The sequence below is a fragment of the Dendrobates tinctorius genome, unplaced genomic scaffold (assembly GCF_039654945.1).
Source record: "Dendrobates tinctorius isolate UK_male_01 unplaced genomic scaffold, ASM3965494v1 ptg000058l, whole genome shotgun sequence".
Lineage (NCBI taxonomy): Eukaryota > Metazoa > Chordata > Amphibia > Anura > Dendrobatidae > Dendrobates > Dendrobates tinctorius.
In genome coordinates this window covers 12,844,502-12,861,180 of record NW_027361726.1, presented here as the reverse complement: position 1 = coordinate 12,861,180, position 16,679 = coordinate 12,844,502, and the positions used below count along the sequence as shown (strand labels likewise).

General features: G+C 39.5%; 1 protein-coding gene across 5 annotated transcripts in view; it reads left to right on the top strand.

Moving 5' to 3' along the window:
• Positions 1-16,679, top strand: part of LRFN5 (leucine rich repeat and fibronectin type III domain containing 5) — a 337,342-nt gene that overhangs the window by 170,510 nt on the left and 150,153 nt on the right. The gene's annotated exons all lie outside the window — the stretch shown is intronic.

Sequence of the window (16,679 nt, the reverse complement as noted above, 5' to 3'; positions counted from 1 at the left end):
CAAAAAATCATCATGATGACTGTTATTTATGGTAAACACAGGTACAGGCACATCTTCACAATGAGGGACAGGCCTTCTTGCAGATTCCATGTTACTCCCATTTTCGTTTCTTATGCTTATTGAATCCTTGCACTTGCACTGCACAGAAATAACAGTCATCATGATGATTTTTTGGCTCTCTCCACACCATTGGAACACCAAATTTGAAGCTTTTTCTTTGTCCTTTGCTCCATTTTCGTAATAATTCGATACATGCTTTGCACACTATGTGTGGTGCCCAAAACTTGTCTTGGTCCCCAAGCATAACCCCAAAATAGGCAAAATACACTTTTTTTACGAAGTCTGTTATGTTTCTTCTATGTTTTGGCAGTGTATATTCACCACAAATGTAACAGAATGAGTCTGGATCGTTAAGACAACTTCTTCATGATGAGTTCATGCTTTTCACTGGAAAACAGACAACAACATAAAGTTAGTGCAAAAATCAAGCTATGAACAAACTTTTAGAACACTAATTAACACAAAACTATATTGAGAACTGCTCAGTTCAAGTACTAATCCAAAGAAATTAATGAGATGATGCGTCGCATTTACCAACAAGTGCTATAAATAAGATACCAAAAATCTCAAAAACTTGAGCCAATCTGGCAAAACTGATGACATATTCAGAATCAGCACCCCAAAAATACCCCAAATTCATTAAAATATTTTGGACACCAGAAAAAAAAATTTTTTTCGTTGACCTGTGTAATTGCAGTCAACAAGTCAGGGGTCACAAAACACTCCCCATGTCCCGGCCGCTGGCACCCTACATTATGTTACATCATAAAACTATTTACCACATTGCCCAATTATTGACACTGCAGGTGTTATAAATCAGTACACAAAGGGCTACAAAGTTACTTGATTTTCTATCGTAAGTCATGAAATCTCAGTTATATTCCCTGAATGCACTAAGGAATCGTGGAAATATCGATTTTTCTGCCGCATGTTAGAAAAGTCTCATAAAGCAAAAAAAGCCATAAACCAGTCGAGACAATACCTAGACATAGTCCAGTCTCCTAAAACCAATCAACATTTCCCATTTTTATATATTTTTTTGATTTATAATCTAGACTCTACTGTCTGAGCGCTGCGATAAGCCACCCCGGTCCATTTTATGTGCCTCCTGGGCTGCACGCCAACTGCTGGCGCTGGCTCAGATACCTGCCAGGGTTCTGCTTTTTTTTGGCTGCTGTTACGTTGAACTGATATGGATGTTAATGTCGTGTTTATGTTGTAAATTATATTGTGCTTGTAAAAACATATTCATAAATGATGGTGGAGATTGGAAAACCAGTATATGTGGTCGTATATTCAGTCACAAGAACAGATGCATGGATCAAATACATCGTTTTAGATAATTTTTATCCCGTCTGTATTCATGTGCTACAAGTGTATTTGATTTTCAAGGGATTGAATTCACTTTACTCGCTGAGTTTGTCTTGGACTAGGTCTAAGTCTTTACACTCAGTATATCCATAATACATTTCTTTGGACATGTCATATTCATGGCGTCATCTCTGTAGAAAGCCCATCAGTAAGTTTGCATAGGAGCTGCAAAGATGGAGGCAAATGGACTGAAAAAAATGTATTCATAGACGATTATAGTTCACAGAAAGAGACAGAAGACAGCTTCCTCCTCAGGGGACCGGGGAATGGCAGGAGAGCTGCATACATGCCCTCATCTATGTGAGTTGTGCGTATTTTTGCTGTCCTAAGTTATCTTGTCTTCCAGATGCAACAAAGAACTATTCTCTAATGAAATCCGCCTTTCTCCAATTGTAATAAGATGACTCTGCTGACCCTGCCTTGTCATGAAAAGCAGATGACTCTGCTGACCCTGTCTTGTAATTATAACCAGGTGACTCTGCTGACCCTGCTTTGTAATTGTAACCAGATGACTCTGCTGACACGGCCTAATATCATTGTGAGGCAGGGTCAGCAGCGTCATCTGCTTTTCATGGCAAGGCAGGGTCAGCAGAGTCATCTGGTTTTCATTACAAGGCAGGGTCAGCAGAGTTAACATTATTACTCTGTTGACCCTGCCTAATAATAATAGAATCATAGCATCATAGAATCGTAGAGTTGGAAGGGACCTCCTGGGCAATCTGGTCCAACCCCCTGCTCAAAGCAGGATTCGCTAAATCATCCCAGACAGATGTCTGTCCAGCCTCTGTTTGAAGACTTCTATTGGAGAACTCACCATGTCTCGTGGCAGCCTGTTCCACTCATTGATCACTCTAACTGTCAAAAAGGTTTTTCTAATATCTAATCTGTGTCTCCTCCCATTCAGTTTCATCCCATTGCTTCTAATCTTTCCTTGTGCAAATGAGAATAAAGATGATTCTTCTACAATGTGACAGCCCTTGAGTTTTGTAGACAGCTATTAAGTCTCCTCTCATTCTTCTCTTTTGCAAGCTAAACATTCCCAAATCCTGCAACCTTTCCTCATATGACAGGGTTTGCAGACCAGTCACCATTCTGGTCACTCTTTTCTGAACTTGCTCCAGTTTGTTGATGCCTTTTTTAAGATGAGGTGTGACCAAAGAGGAGTAGAGGGCAATGATGACTTCACATGATCTAGACTGTATGCTTCTGTTAATACATCCAAGAATTGCATTTGCCTTTTTTGCTGCTGCATCACACTGTTGACTCAAATTCAGTCTGTGATCTATTAGTATACCCAAGTCTTTTTCACATGTGCTGTTGCTTAGCCCTATTCCTCCCATTCTGTATATGCTTTTTTAATTTTTATTGCCCAGATGTAGTACTTTGCATTTTTCCCTGTTAAAAACCATTCTGTTAGTTGCTGCCCACTGCTCCAGTTTATTTATATCTTTTTGAATCCTCTCTCTCTCTTCTCTAGTATTAGCTATCCCTCCTAGCTTTGTGTCATCAGCAAATTTAATCAGTTTACCCTCAATTCCTTCATCTAAATCATTGATAAAGATGTTGAACAATACAGGGCCCAGGACAGAGCCCTGTGGTACCCCACTTGAGACATTTGTCCATCTGGATGTGCAGCCATTTACGACCACTCTTTGGATCCGATCACTATGCCAGTTATGAATCCACCTAACAGTTGCCTTGTCCATTCCATACTTAGTCATTTTTTCAATAAGGATTGTGTGAGATACTTTGTCAAATGCTTTGCTGAAGTCAAAATATACAATATCTACAGCATTTCCCTGATCCACCCAATCAGTGATTCTGTCATAGAAGGAAATTAAGTTAGTCTGACATGACTTATTAGTTACAAACCCATGCTGACTCTGTTTAATCACTTCATTCTTATCTAGGTACGTACATACATGTTGTTTAATAATTTGTTCAAAGATCTTTCCTGGTATACAAGTGAGACTCACCGGCCTATAGTTGCCTGGGTCCACCTTCTTCCCCTTTTTGAAGATAGGAGCAACATTTACCTTTCTCCAGTCTTCTGGGACTTCTCCTGTTCTCCAAGAATTTTCAAAGATTATGGAGAGGGGTTCAAAAATTTCTTCTGCTATCTCCTTCAGTACTCTGGGGTGTAATTCATCTGGACCTGGAGACTTGAATTCATTTAGGTTAGCTAAGTGTTTCCTCACTATCTTTCTGTTTATAGATATCCTGGATTCTTCTATTCCCTTAATATGATAGTGAAGAACAGTTGATGTTACATTTCCTTTCTGAGAGAAAACAGATGCAAAATAGGAATTTAAAAGTTCAGCCTTCTCAACATCCTGGCTTACCATTTCAGCATTTTCATCCTGTAAAAATCCTATAGTATCTTTGACTTTTATTTTACTTTTGACATATCCTCAAAATCCTTTTTTTTTGCTTTTGATGTCTCTTGCAAGCCTCAATTCATTGTCAGCTTTAGTAATCTGATTTGTGCCCTGCAGGTTCTGCAGACAGCATTATATTCTTCTTTAGATATGTCTCCCTCTTTCCATTCTATAAACATTTCTTTCTTCCTTTTTAGCATGTGCTTAAGTTCTGTGTTCATCCATCCTGGTTTCCTTAAATGCTTCCTATTCTTCCCTCTTTTCGGAATTGTTAACAATTGTGCTTTGAGAACTTCATTTTTCAAGATTTCCCATCCTTCCTGGACATTTTTTGTCTTTAAGGATATCCAGCCATTGGATCCCTCCAATTCACTTTCTGAATCCCTCAAAATTAGCCTTTCTGAAATCCAACCTTGGCGTCCGAGTCTTCACAGGTCTTCCTCCTCTAGTTATCCAAAATTCTAAAATATCATGGTCGCTACCTCCTAGGGTCCCAGCTACTTTTACCTCCTCAACCATTTCCTCCTTGTTTATAAGGATTAGATCCAAGGTAGCAGATCCCCTTGTTTTCTCCCCTACCTTTTGGAAGATAAAGTTGTCAGCAAGAGAGGATAAGAATTTCCTTGACCTATTAGTTTTGCCTGAGAGAGATTCCCAACAAATGTCCGGATAGTTGAAATCTCCTATGACAACTATTTCGTAATTTTTGGAGAACTTGGCCATTTGATGCATAAAGAGTTCATCCATATCTTCAGCTTGCACAGGCGGCCTGTAGTAAATGCCTACAATGGTGTCCTTTCCATTGTTCTGTCCTTGTATTCTTACCCAGACAGTTTCCACAGAACTCCCAGTCTCTGAAGCTTCAATCTCTGTGCAGATATACGCGTTTCTAACATACAATGCGACACCTCCTCCTCGTTTATCAAGTCTGTTTCTTGCAAATAAGTTGTATCCTTCTAGTCTTGTATTCCAATCATGTGTATCGTCCCACCAAGTTTCAGTGATTCCAATGACATCATATTTCTTTTCCTGTGTTAGTAGTTCCAATTCTCCTTGTTTGCTGCCCATGCTTTGTGCATTAGTATAGAAACATTTTAGTGTTTGATTGGTTTCTCTTTCTCCAATATTTTCATTATTTAGATTTTTTTGTCTTTGTCCTTTCCTCCCATTTCTGCTAGCAGAATTCTCAATAGCATTTGTCAGGTGTACGGCTTTTTTCTGGGCTTTTGCCTTTTGCTCTGTTGAGCCTGTCTAATAATAATGAGATGACTCTGCTTACCCTCCCTCATAATAAAAAGATTACTCAGCTGACTCTGCCTTATGACAAAGAGATGAATCTGATAACCCTGCCTTGAAATGAAAATGAGATGATTCTGTTGACTCTGACCTGTGATGTTAATAAGAATCCTCTGATACCATCTTGCAATCATGAAATATATATCTGCTTACTCTGCTCACTAACAATATTCAGATGGCTCTGTTACTTCTAAACTTTTGATAAGCTTGTGATAATGAGAGGACTCTGATCACAAATGATACTGAGATGACTCTGCTGACTCATCCTCTAGTGATAAGATTATTCTAATTTGTAATGATAAATATATAACGGTGTTGCCTCTGACAACTAATGATAATAATATGACTTTGCTGACCATGCCTTGTAATAATAATAGGATGACTCAATTATCTGACTTCTTATAATCTTGAAACTACTCTACTGAACCCACAATTAAATAAAAAAAAGTGACTTTGATGATTCACCTTCTAGAAATATAAAATATATCATTCTATAATGATGAGATGACTCTGCCTACTCTGTCTCAATCTACATAGCAAATGTAATCAGTGAGCAGAAGGAGATATTAGCCTATTGTTTACATTTCAGTGATACATACTACAACAGGATTTTTGTAAGGGTGCTCACAAAAAATATCTATTTTTGTAGACAGATGAACAGATAGCGCCTGTAAATGTGTTTATGTCTCAGTTAATTACTATGCTATTTTCTAATGACACATTTAATTAAAATGATCTTTTTGTGTGTGGCAAGTTAAATGTAGCAAACACCAAAGGATGTGTAATTGGAAATACATGTGTTGATGGCTCAGATTCCCCACTGGTAACATTTATCACTTTCCATAGGATAGGTGATAGAAGTACAGTCAGTGGAGATCTGATTGTTAATTCCCCCACTGAATCCTGGAGCAGTTGCCTCCTACTGCTCACACATTTATTGCTTATGCTGTTGATAAGTGATAAATAGTAATGTTAGGAAAACTTTCAAATCCAGACTCTAAACTACAGCTACATTGGGGGAAAAATGTAATATCTAATAAACTTACAGAAGGAAACAATGTAAAACTACTACCTTTGTGCAAAGTTATAATTGCACCAAAATTATCCTCCCTATATATATACACATGACCATAAATAACAACTCTAATAAGACTCAAAACATACGCTTTACATTCGGTCAGAAAATCCAGATAAAATGTAAACTCTTTTATTAATATTACGATCTAAAAACGAGGTAGATACAATATACCACAGTTACAGGAAAAATAGGTGGGTACACCCGGGATAAGTTAAACACTTTAAATGGTAAGTGTCTCCTTAAAATAATTATAGTCTACCATCATGTATATTTAATCACTATGAATAGCCAAGGTTTGCATACATTAAGTTTGTACAGCCTTAGACTGATATGCACGATTCACATCTCATAGTCCAATAACCATCTCTAAAAGAGGATAGGAAATCCTCAATATGTCTGAAGACCATAAGCAAATGAAAGGAACCACCGCCAAAACACCTTTCTAATATAACAGCACAGTTGAAATAATAAGGAATATATAAATAAAGGCATGCTGGGAGATGTGGTACAGTTAAGAGCTTTCAGTACAAGTCAAAGGCAGACAAAGGTATAGTCACCTGGAAAACGAAAATCGGGGACCCACTACACCCGACGCGCGTTTCGCACTGAAATGGTTCATCCATGGGTCTTAAAGTCATAAATGGCCACTTTTATAGTATCAGTAGAATTCCATTTTCTGAAAATGTTTACATCTATGTCCAATTTGGATCACTGACAGAGATAAAGGAGATTGCACAGCAAGGTCTTTTCTGCTGCCCTAATACTTTACCCATATAGGACTCTTCCAAAAAATAAAGGGTCTTTGTACCTTTAATAAGTTGTGTCAGAAGATTTCATTGAGGGGAGTCATGAGTTGAGACCATGAGTGAATGTCATGAGATATTACACTAAAAGCCATGAAGCTTCAACATCTAAAGGTTGTCTGGTTTGGAGAACCAATGCTCAACTACCTCATTGAAGAAGTCTAATAAAATAATGGAGGGTCCCCATTTTAGGCCCCGTGCCTTATCTAACAATGACATAAAAAGGCATCTTTTAGTTCTGGAGGACTCTTCCAGCCCAAGCAAAAGATGTTGAACCCATAGATTTTAATGATATTTGTGTAATACAAAATGTCACCTGTAGGAGCACTGCAGAGAAATAAAGACTCTATGCTAGATTACCTGTAGAGAAAGAAGAAATGAAGATAAGCAATAAAGCTTGGCTTAAAGTCAGGGGACTCCAAAAAATATTTACCCTTTCCCCACCCCCCAAAAAATATACTTTTTGAAATATTTTATTAATGATTTTTGCATCTGCCTGAACCTTTTTCTATTGAAATCGGTGGAACGATTATGCACCATAATATCTTATTTCAGGAATGTTACCGCTAATAGATCTCACAACAATGTATAGGAAGATACTTGAAGATGCACACACAACTGAAGCTCCAACGCTTAATGCACCCATTAAAAGGCATCAAGGGCAAATTACAATCTTCTCATTTTGCAAGTTTCTATTCACTATGAACAAATAAATTTTATTTCCATCCTTGCATTTTTATTTTTAAAATTGTTCTATGCAGAGAAAAAATTCATGCAGCCAAACCAAATTTGATGATGGGTCTGCAGAAAAAAAAACACACGCACACAAAAAACAAAACTTTATTTTGACTTCTGATTTATTATTTATAAGGAGGATTAATGGCTTAGAGCTCCAGTATATACTGAAACAAATGCACATGAATCATTCACCAGCCTGAACGTTGGTAATAAGCATTTGCTAGGCCAAAACCTTATCGATTAGAACTTACAAAATATTTCCTGCAAGATTAAAAAGTAGTTTAGATTTAAATCTTTGCTGTTTTATCATTTTTAGTTATTGGACATGTTAACCCTTCAACCCTCCTGTCTTAAATAACTGTCTAGGAACTGATCTCACTCCACATATGACAGAGGCGATCTACACTAAATACCATACATGTGTGTCTAACAGCCATGGTCGGAGCCATGTCACATTCACAGCTCACCTCCTCCTCCTGTACAATGACTGATAACACTTCTATATACAGTGGATAACACTGGATCCACTATTCACAATAGGTGATGTCACAGCTCACCTCCTCCTCCTGTACAATTATAACACCTCTATATACAGTAGATAACACTGGATTCTCCATTCACAATACACAATATCACAGCTCACCTCCTCCTCCTGTACAATTATAACACCTCTATATACAGTAGATAACACTGGATTCTCCATTCACAATACACAATATCACAGCTCACCTCCTCCTCCTGTACAATGATAACACCTCTATATACAGTAGATAACACAGGATCCACCATTCACAATAGGTGATGTCACAGCTCACCTCCTCCTCCTGTACAATGACTGATAACATGGGATCAATCAGTCACAACAGATGTCACAGCCCCCCCTCTACAATAACCTATGCACACAATCACTAGATGACTAGTGTACTTAATAGCTAATGCTAAAATTCCTATTTTTCTTATTTTTTTACTGCAAGTTGTGATAAGAAAACACATTACTAACATAAAAAATACATTTAACATAAAAAGCTCATTTAAACAATCTAATTTTCTGAAGATACATTCGTTTTAAATAGTTGACTTGTAATACCAGATTTCACCTGTAGTGGCCACTGCAGGGAAAGTTCATAGTTGATTGAAGCCTCCTCTACAGCAATCAACTGATTGCCCGTTCTGGTTGCTTCTGACTATAAACAGGTTAGTTTGATCAGGCGGTGAGATAAGTTCCAGGCAGGCGCCCTAAGATGCACCCTACTACCCCTTGTCCCATATTCCTTAGTGTAATATTCTCCTCATTAATCTACGGTATTTTTTTTCAATGCTTTAACTTTAATGCAATTCCTTCCTTTGGTTGGCGCACCCCCCCTCATCCCAGTCTTCTCTATGAAACATTCACTTTAATCTCAATTAAAAAAATGGAAGAAAGAACCCCTCCCCTCCCAATCTGCGACATGAAGATTGCTAAATATTAGTGGGCTAAAACATTCTCTAATTACGCTATTCAATTACATTAATACATCTGAAAAACCCTTCTCGCTTCCTAAATGCTACATTAAAATAAAAAGTTAATTTTGCCAATCTACTTTCTCATTTCTACAGACCATTAACACTGAAATAACTCGTCAGAAAGATATCATTCTCTGCATTTCTTGATAGGTTCGGAGGAATAATGTTCTTTTCTGTGTAAATTAAAACTACTGGAAAAAATATGATTTTAATTATGTGTTTTGTTTGTTTCGTATTTATTATATTTTACGAGGTGATCTCTGATTTGTTTGTGTTTTTTTTCTTACACAATGTATCATCGGGTATCCAAATATTATATGCATAAAAATAAAAACCTAAAAGGATGAAATGCAACATAAGTTGGTATATGTGCAACATGTAGGCGCATGTGCACACCGGTCACAAAACAGACAAAACGTAAGATAGAAACAAAATAAGCAGCAATAGTGCATGAAAATATAGGGACCTTGGTTCATATAATTTTGATTAAAAAAGTGTTAAAAGCCACCCCACCACGTCATGGTGACCCTACTAGAAATGATACAATGTATTAATAATCATTCATGTATCACTGGGGTTCTAAATATTACATACATATAGCAATCAATTGTGGCAGATAATATATAGGTATTTCTTATACAATGCACCAGAGTTCCAAATATTACATGCAGTTGTGTGAAAAAAGTCTTTGCCCCCTTCCTGATTTTCTATTCTTTTGCGTGTTTCTCACACTTAAGGCCCCGTTACACATAGCGATATCGCTAGCAATATCGCTATAACGTCACTGGTTTTGTGACGCAGCAGCGATATTGCTAGCGATATCGCTATGTGTGATACTTACCTCCGACCGGCTCCCTCGCTGATTATCGCTGATCGTGCGAGAATGGCCTGGGCCGTTTCTCGTCGTCAGCTTCCTGTGGCGCGGACGAGCGACGCGTGGACGCGGGCGGGAAGACACCAGGATCGCCTCATCTGACAGGTAAGTAGCGACCGCTGCTATGTCGCTGGTGAGATCTGCCTGTGTGGCAGCTCACTAGCGACCACTTAGCGATGCACCAGCGATCCATATCGTTGTCGGGATCGCTGGTGCATCGCTAAGTGTGACAGTACCTTTAAGTTTCAGATCACCAAACACATGTAACCGCAAGATAACACAAGTAACCACAAAGTGCAGTTTATAAATGAAGATCATTATTATTAAGGGAAAAAGAAATCCAAATCTACAGGGCCCTGTATGATATAGTGATTGCCCCTAAAGCTAATAACTGGTTAGGTCACCCTTAGCAGTAACAACTGCCGTCAAGCATTTGCGATAACTGGCAATGAGTTTTTTATAACGGTATGTAGGAATTTTGGCCGCTCATCTTTGCAGAATTGTAATTCAGCCACATTGGATGGTTTTCCGAGCATGAACAGACTTTTTAAAGGTCACAGCATCTCAATCGCAATAAGGTCAGGACTTTTACTATGCCATTTTGAAGTCTTAATTTTGTTTTTCTTAAGCCATTCAGAGGTGGACTTGCTGGTGTGTTTTGTATCATTGTCCTGCTGCATAACGCAAGTGCGCTTCAGTTTGAGGTCACAAACAGTTGGCCGGAAATTCTCCCTTAGGATTTTTTGGCAGACAGCAGAATTCATGGTTCCATTTATCACAACAAGTCTTCCAGGTACTGAAGCAGCAAAACAGCCCCAGACCATCACACTACTACCACCACCATATTTTATTGTTGGTATGGTGTTCCTTTTCTGAAATGTTGTGTTACTTCTACGCCTGATGTAATGGGATATACACTTTCCAAAAAGTTCAACTTTTGTCTCGTCAGTCCACAGAGTATTCCCACAAGAGTCTTGGGAATCATCAAGATATTTTCTGGCAAAAAATACTGAGATGAGCCTTTATGTTCTTATTGCTCAACAGTAGTTTTTGTGTTGGAATTCTGCCATGTAGGCCATTTTTGCCCAGTCTCTTTCTTAAGGTGGAGTAATGAACACTGACCTTAAAAGAGGCAAGGGAGGCTTGCAGTTCTTTGGATTTTGTGGGGTCTTTTGCAACCTTTTGCGTAAACCATCGCAGCGCTCTTGGGGTAATTTTGGTTGGCCGGCCACTCCTGGGAAGGCTCCCCACTGCTCCATGATGTTGCAATTTGTGGATAATAGCTCTCACTGTGGTTAGCTGGAGTCCCGAAGCTTTAGAAATGGTTTTATAATCTTTTCCAGAATGATATAACTCAATTACTTTCTCATTTGTTCCAGAATTTCTTTGGATTGTGGCATGATGTCTAGTTTTTGAGGATCTTTTAGCCTACTTCACTTTATCAGGCAGGTCCTATTTAAGCGATTTTTTGATTGAGAACTGAGGTGGCAGTAATCAGGACTTGGTGTGGCTAGGGAATGTGAACTCAGCTTCCAAAAGATGTGATAAACCACAGTTAATTTATGTTTTAAAGAGGGGAGGAGGAGACAGTCACTTTTTCACACAGTGCCCTGTAGGTTTGAATTTCTTTTTCCTTAATAATAATAAACAACTTCATTTATAAACTGCATTTTGTGATTACTTGTCATCTTTGTCTAATATTTACATTTGTTTGGTGATTTGAAATATTTAAGTGTGACAAACATGCAAAAGGAAAGGAAATCAGGAAGGGGCAAAGTCTTTTTACACAACTGTATATAAAAAGAATAATCAACTGCGACAGATCTGAAATAGAGGTTATGACGCACAGATGTAGGATTGATAGAGGGCTATAAGGTTGAGGTTTCTCTCATGAGCTTTAGAAGAGTAGGGGCCCTAAGTATGTATCCAGTGCAGGGGCCCTTTGATCCGGGCCCCCCAGATGTCTGTCAGTCTGCTGCAATAATTCTCGTTTTCTCCCTCTCACCTTTATTTTCTGAACTTCTTGGAAGATTAGCTGCTGATCTGCTTAATAAACACGGCCACAGGACTCTGGGCTCTGAGCCTGATTATAAGAAGCAATTACTGGTGGATATTTTAGTGCAGTGCTTTACAAATACTTGCTCTGCACTTAGCTGGCTTTGTGGATGCATGGAGCAACCACAAATGATAAAACAGCCGGAGTGAAGATCCTGTAATGTGATCTCAAAGACAAGGGGTTAGTGTGAGGATAGCAGAGCCAGTGAAGTCTGGAGGAGGAGCAGAAAAGAAAGAAAACAAATAAAATATATAAAGAATGATCTGATAATCCAGAACCTAACAGGACCCACCTTATTTCTTCATCTCACTGATGCCTATTGAACTGAAGCTATCAGATACCTCTAGTGATGTATTGTGATGCCAAGAAGAGGTTCACCACCCATATATTTCCTACTTCAGTGGCCTCTGCTGGCTATATGTGATATTACAGGCTGGGTGTTCGAACAAGTGGTTGACTTTGTAGTACATGGACAGGTTGGGCCCTTCAGAACACGAGCAGCTCTTTCCTACTTTTCTACACCGATCAGTCATAATATTACAACCACTGAGAGGTGAAGTGAATAACATGGATTATCTGGTCACAATGATAAATTAGGCAGCAAGGGAAGTCAATTTTCCAAATTGATGTATTAGAGGTAGGAAAAAAAGGGTCTCTGACAAGAGTAAAATAAGTGATGTCTCAAGGACAGGAACAGAGCATCGCCAAACGGCAGGTCTTCAGAAGGGTTGCCGGTATATATAAGATCTTGTTGGGAGTTCCTAGTGTATGTCAGGTCTTGTTGGGTGTTCCCGGTATCGAGTGGGTCTTACGAGATGTTCTGGGTATACAGCAGGTCTTGTTGGGTGTTCTTGGTATATATAAGATCTTGTGGGGAGTTCCCAGTATAAGGCAGGTGTTATGAAGGTGTTCCTGGTATACCTCAGATCTTGTTGGGCATTTCTGGTATAATGCAGGTATTGTGTAATGTTCTCCTTAAATACAACAGGTCATGAGGGGTGCTCCCAGTAAACAACAGGTTTTGTGTGGTATTCTCGGTATATGGTGGGTCGTGTTGGGTGTCGCCGGTATATGGTAGGTCTTGTGGGATGTTCTTGATATACCGTGAGTATTGTGAGGTGTTCCCGGTATAAGGCAGGTCATCAAATGTGTTCCCAGTATGCAGCAATTTGTGTAGTGTGTTCCCAGTATATTACAAGTCTTATGTGTTCCTGGTGTACGGTAGGTCTTTTTGGGTTTTCCCAGTATATGGCGGTTCTTGTGGGGTGTTCCTGACATATGTCTGGTCTTATGGGGTTCCTCCAGTATGTAGCAGATCTTGTGGAGTGTTCCCAGTATATGGAGAGTCTTATATTGTTGTTCCTGTGATGTTAGTCACTACTAATGGACAGACCATGAGGCTGAGAAGACAGACGTACGGGGTCAGTACCAAGAGATCACATAGATAACCAAGGGAAAAGACAAAAGCGTAAGTCAGGTCATGGATCAAGAATGAAAATACGAGTGGATCAAAGCAAAAGGACAAGACAAAGGGATAGCCAGAACATGGTCCAAAGGGTCAGGCAGCCAAAGATCAGAACTCAGAACAATAGAATCAGGCTAACACTCAGAAGGAAGCACAAACTACATCTGGCAGGGATCAGGCAGACAGCTCAGTTAAATAGCTTCGGCAAGCTCCAGAATACAGAACACCTAGAGAAAGTTCAACACTTCTACGTCACAGATTGGACAGCTGAGCTGTCAATCGAGGCATCGGAAGCTCAGTGTTACATAGTTTCCACAGGACAGCATAACAATCTGAGCAAAGGAATCGTGACAATTTTTAGCTTGTGGCAGTTTTTGTGGGGAAATCCCAGTCTATCATATTCCCGAAACATCCTGTGATATATGTGGTGGGATGTTCTTGATACGACAAGTTGTGTTGGTTTCCCAGCATGCAGTGGTTGGTATCTATGAAAAATGGCCTAATAAAGGACTACGGTGAACAGGGGAGAGGGTGGTAAGCATATAAAGCACACTGGTATGTCTAGGGAGTGTTTGGTATGATCCCACAGATGAATGACTGTATCAGGTTTTGACATCTGTCATGGTTTTTTTTTTATCGTTTCCAATTTTTTTCTTCCATTTTCCCAAATGTCTTGTTACGACTTTCTGGAGGTCCTTAAATCAGGGATGGAGATTTCAATCTCCGCACAAAGCACCATTTTTTGGGGTTGCCTTTGGGAGAGACTGAGACTGAAATTCAGCCCTGGCATTTGAAATCTCATAGGCCCATGGTGTTCTTGCCTCTGACCACCAGATGGGGATATATTACTAGTAGTACCCTGCCTGGAGGAAATCAAGATTTACTATAAGACTAATATTTCTAATAATACCAATATTATTGCAATATAAGATTAACTCCTTAGTGACCAAGCCAATTTTGACCTTAAAGGCTTTTTCCATCTCCAAGATGCTATCCCGAATATGTAGTAAGTGTAATCATAATATTAGCAAATACCTCCTAATTAGAAATGTAGTATAATTTTCCTGATTCGCTTTGCCTCTTTCCTCATGTGCAGGAAAAAGGCACTGCGCCAAAACGTGCGTTGGGGTGGGAGGAGCCCCGGTCTTTTAAGATAAATCCTTCAGGCACCTATACTTTATTTTGTACAACTGCTCTGCTAGTTTATTATTGTAGTGTTTTACCCTTTCGGGTTCTTTGTAACCATTTTAGTGCTGGTCTATATGGATAACACTATATCCTTACCTTTTACATAGGATCTTTATGTTAGCACTATACACTATGGCTTTACTTTTTACATAGGATCTTTATGTCAGCACAATGCACTTGCACTTTCTTTAGCAGACTATATTTATATATCATGTACTTGTCCTGAGTGGTTTGCCTTCTCCTTTTAACCGTGGTTCCTTTTTGGTTGTCTGTACCACTGTCATCCTTGTTTTTATCATGTCTTTTTATAGTTTTTTGATCTCTAATAAATTTTGCAATTTTGCATGAGCTGTGCTTCCTCCTTGTTTGATTCTCACAGTGGATGCAGGCAGTGTGATGCAGTAACATCATTTCCCCATCAACATCCCCTGCTGCTGCTGGCCTCTGGCAGGTCACAGACAGAAGGGACACCCGCAGCTTGCTGGGATAAGTGACAGAGCCAGCAGCTTTGTGCTCCGTCACAACTGTTAACAGTATGTCATCAGGTTGCAGATTCTGATAATGTAACAGACAAGGTGGCCTATGACCAGACAGACCCTTCTGGCATTTGCCAGATGGCCAAGCCAGCCCTGCATTGAAGCAAATGTTGGCTTACATTTAAAGCACCTTCATGTGTCTCGGAGAAGCCATATACCACTACAATAATTGGCTCCATCCATATTCAAGGAGCTGGCGAGTTTATTTGGCAATTGTACCACCAATCTAGCAAAATTAGGATTATTTAGTCTAGAAAAAAGACGACTGAGGGGCGATCTAATAACCATGTATAAGTATATAAGGGGACAATACAAATATCTCTCCGAGGATCTGTTTATACCAAGGAAGGTGACGGTCACAAGGGGGCATTCTCTGCGTCTGGAGGAGAAAAGGTTTTTCCACCAACATAGAGGAGGATTCTTTACTGTTAGGGCAGTGAGAATCTGGAATTCCCTGCCTGAGGAGGTGGTGATTGCAAACTCAGTCGAAGGGTTCAAGAGAGGCCTGGATGTCTTCCTGGAGCGTAACAATATTGTATCTTACAGTTATTGATAGGTTCTTTAGAAGGACGTAGATCTGGGGATTTACTCTGACAGAATTTTATAGGCTGAACTGGATGGACTAATGTCTTTTTTCGGCCTTACTAACTATGTTAATTTGTGAAGTGTGTGTGTGCGTGGCGCCCTGCATCTTTACCACCACAAAAGGGTTAAATGTGTACTGTTTTGTATGTGTTTTGTGAGCAATGGGAGTTATGCTTTATCTGCTAGAGACCACAACACACACACACAATTCACCTCCCTCACTTGTCTTAGACCTTTGCAGACACACCCTAACTGGGAGGGGGAGGAGTCGAAAGTTGTTGTTCATTGAAGGAGGAAGAACGCTCTTGGTAGCCATGATGACATGTGGTCCCTCCAGGAGTAAAGCTAATAAGAAGCATCAGGGAATCAGCCCCTAGGCCATCCATGCTTTCAGAGCAGGGTGGTAAGCTGAGAGACTGTGTGGGTTTATACAACCAACAGCGCAGTGTTTTCCCTGGGATTACAGCAGCAAACTAGGATCAGTGAGGATTGTACAAGAAGGAACGTGAGCTTCACAAAGGATCCAAGCTGCAAGTTGCCAGCGGAGAAATACACAGTGAGTTGAGGCTATACTAGAAGTTCCAAACTCTGGGAAGCCTTGGTCCCTGAAGGGATTAGAATAGCAGGAAGCTTACACTGGGTCACAGCAGAGGAAGAATAACTCCCATTCTCCAGAGCAAATTGTATCTTGGTGAGAGTTGTAATATCTCCTCTGAACTGCACCTGCACTACAGTAAATGATAAAGTA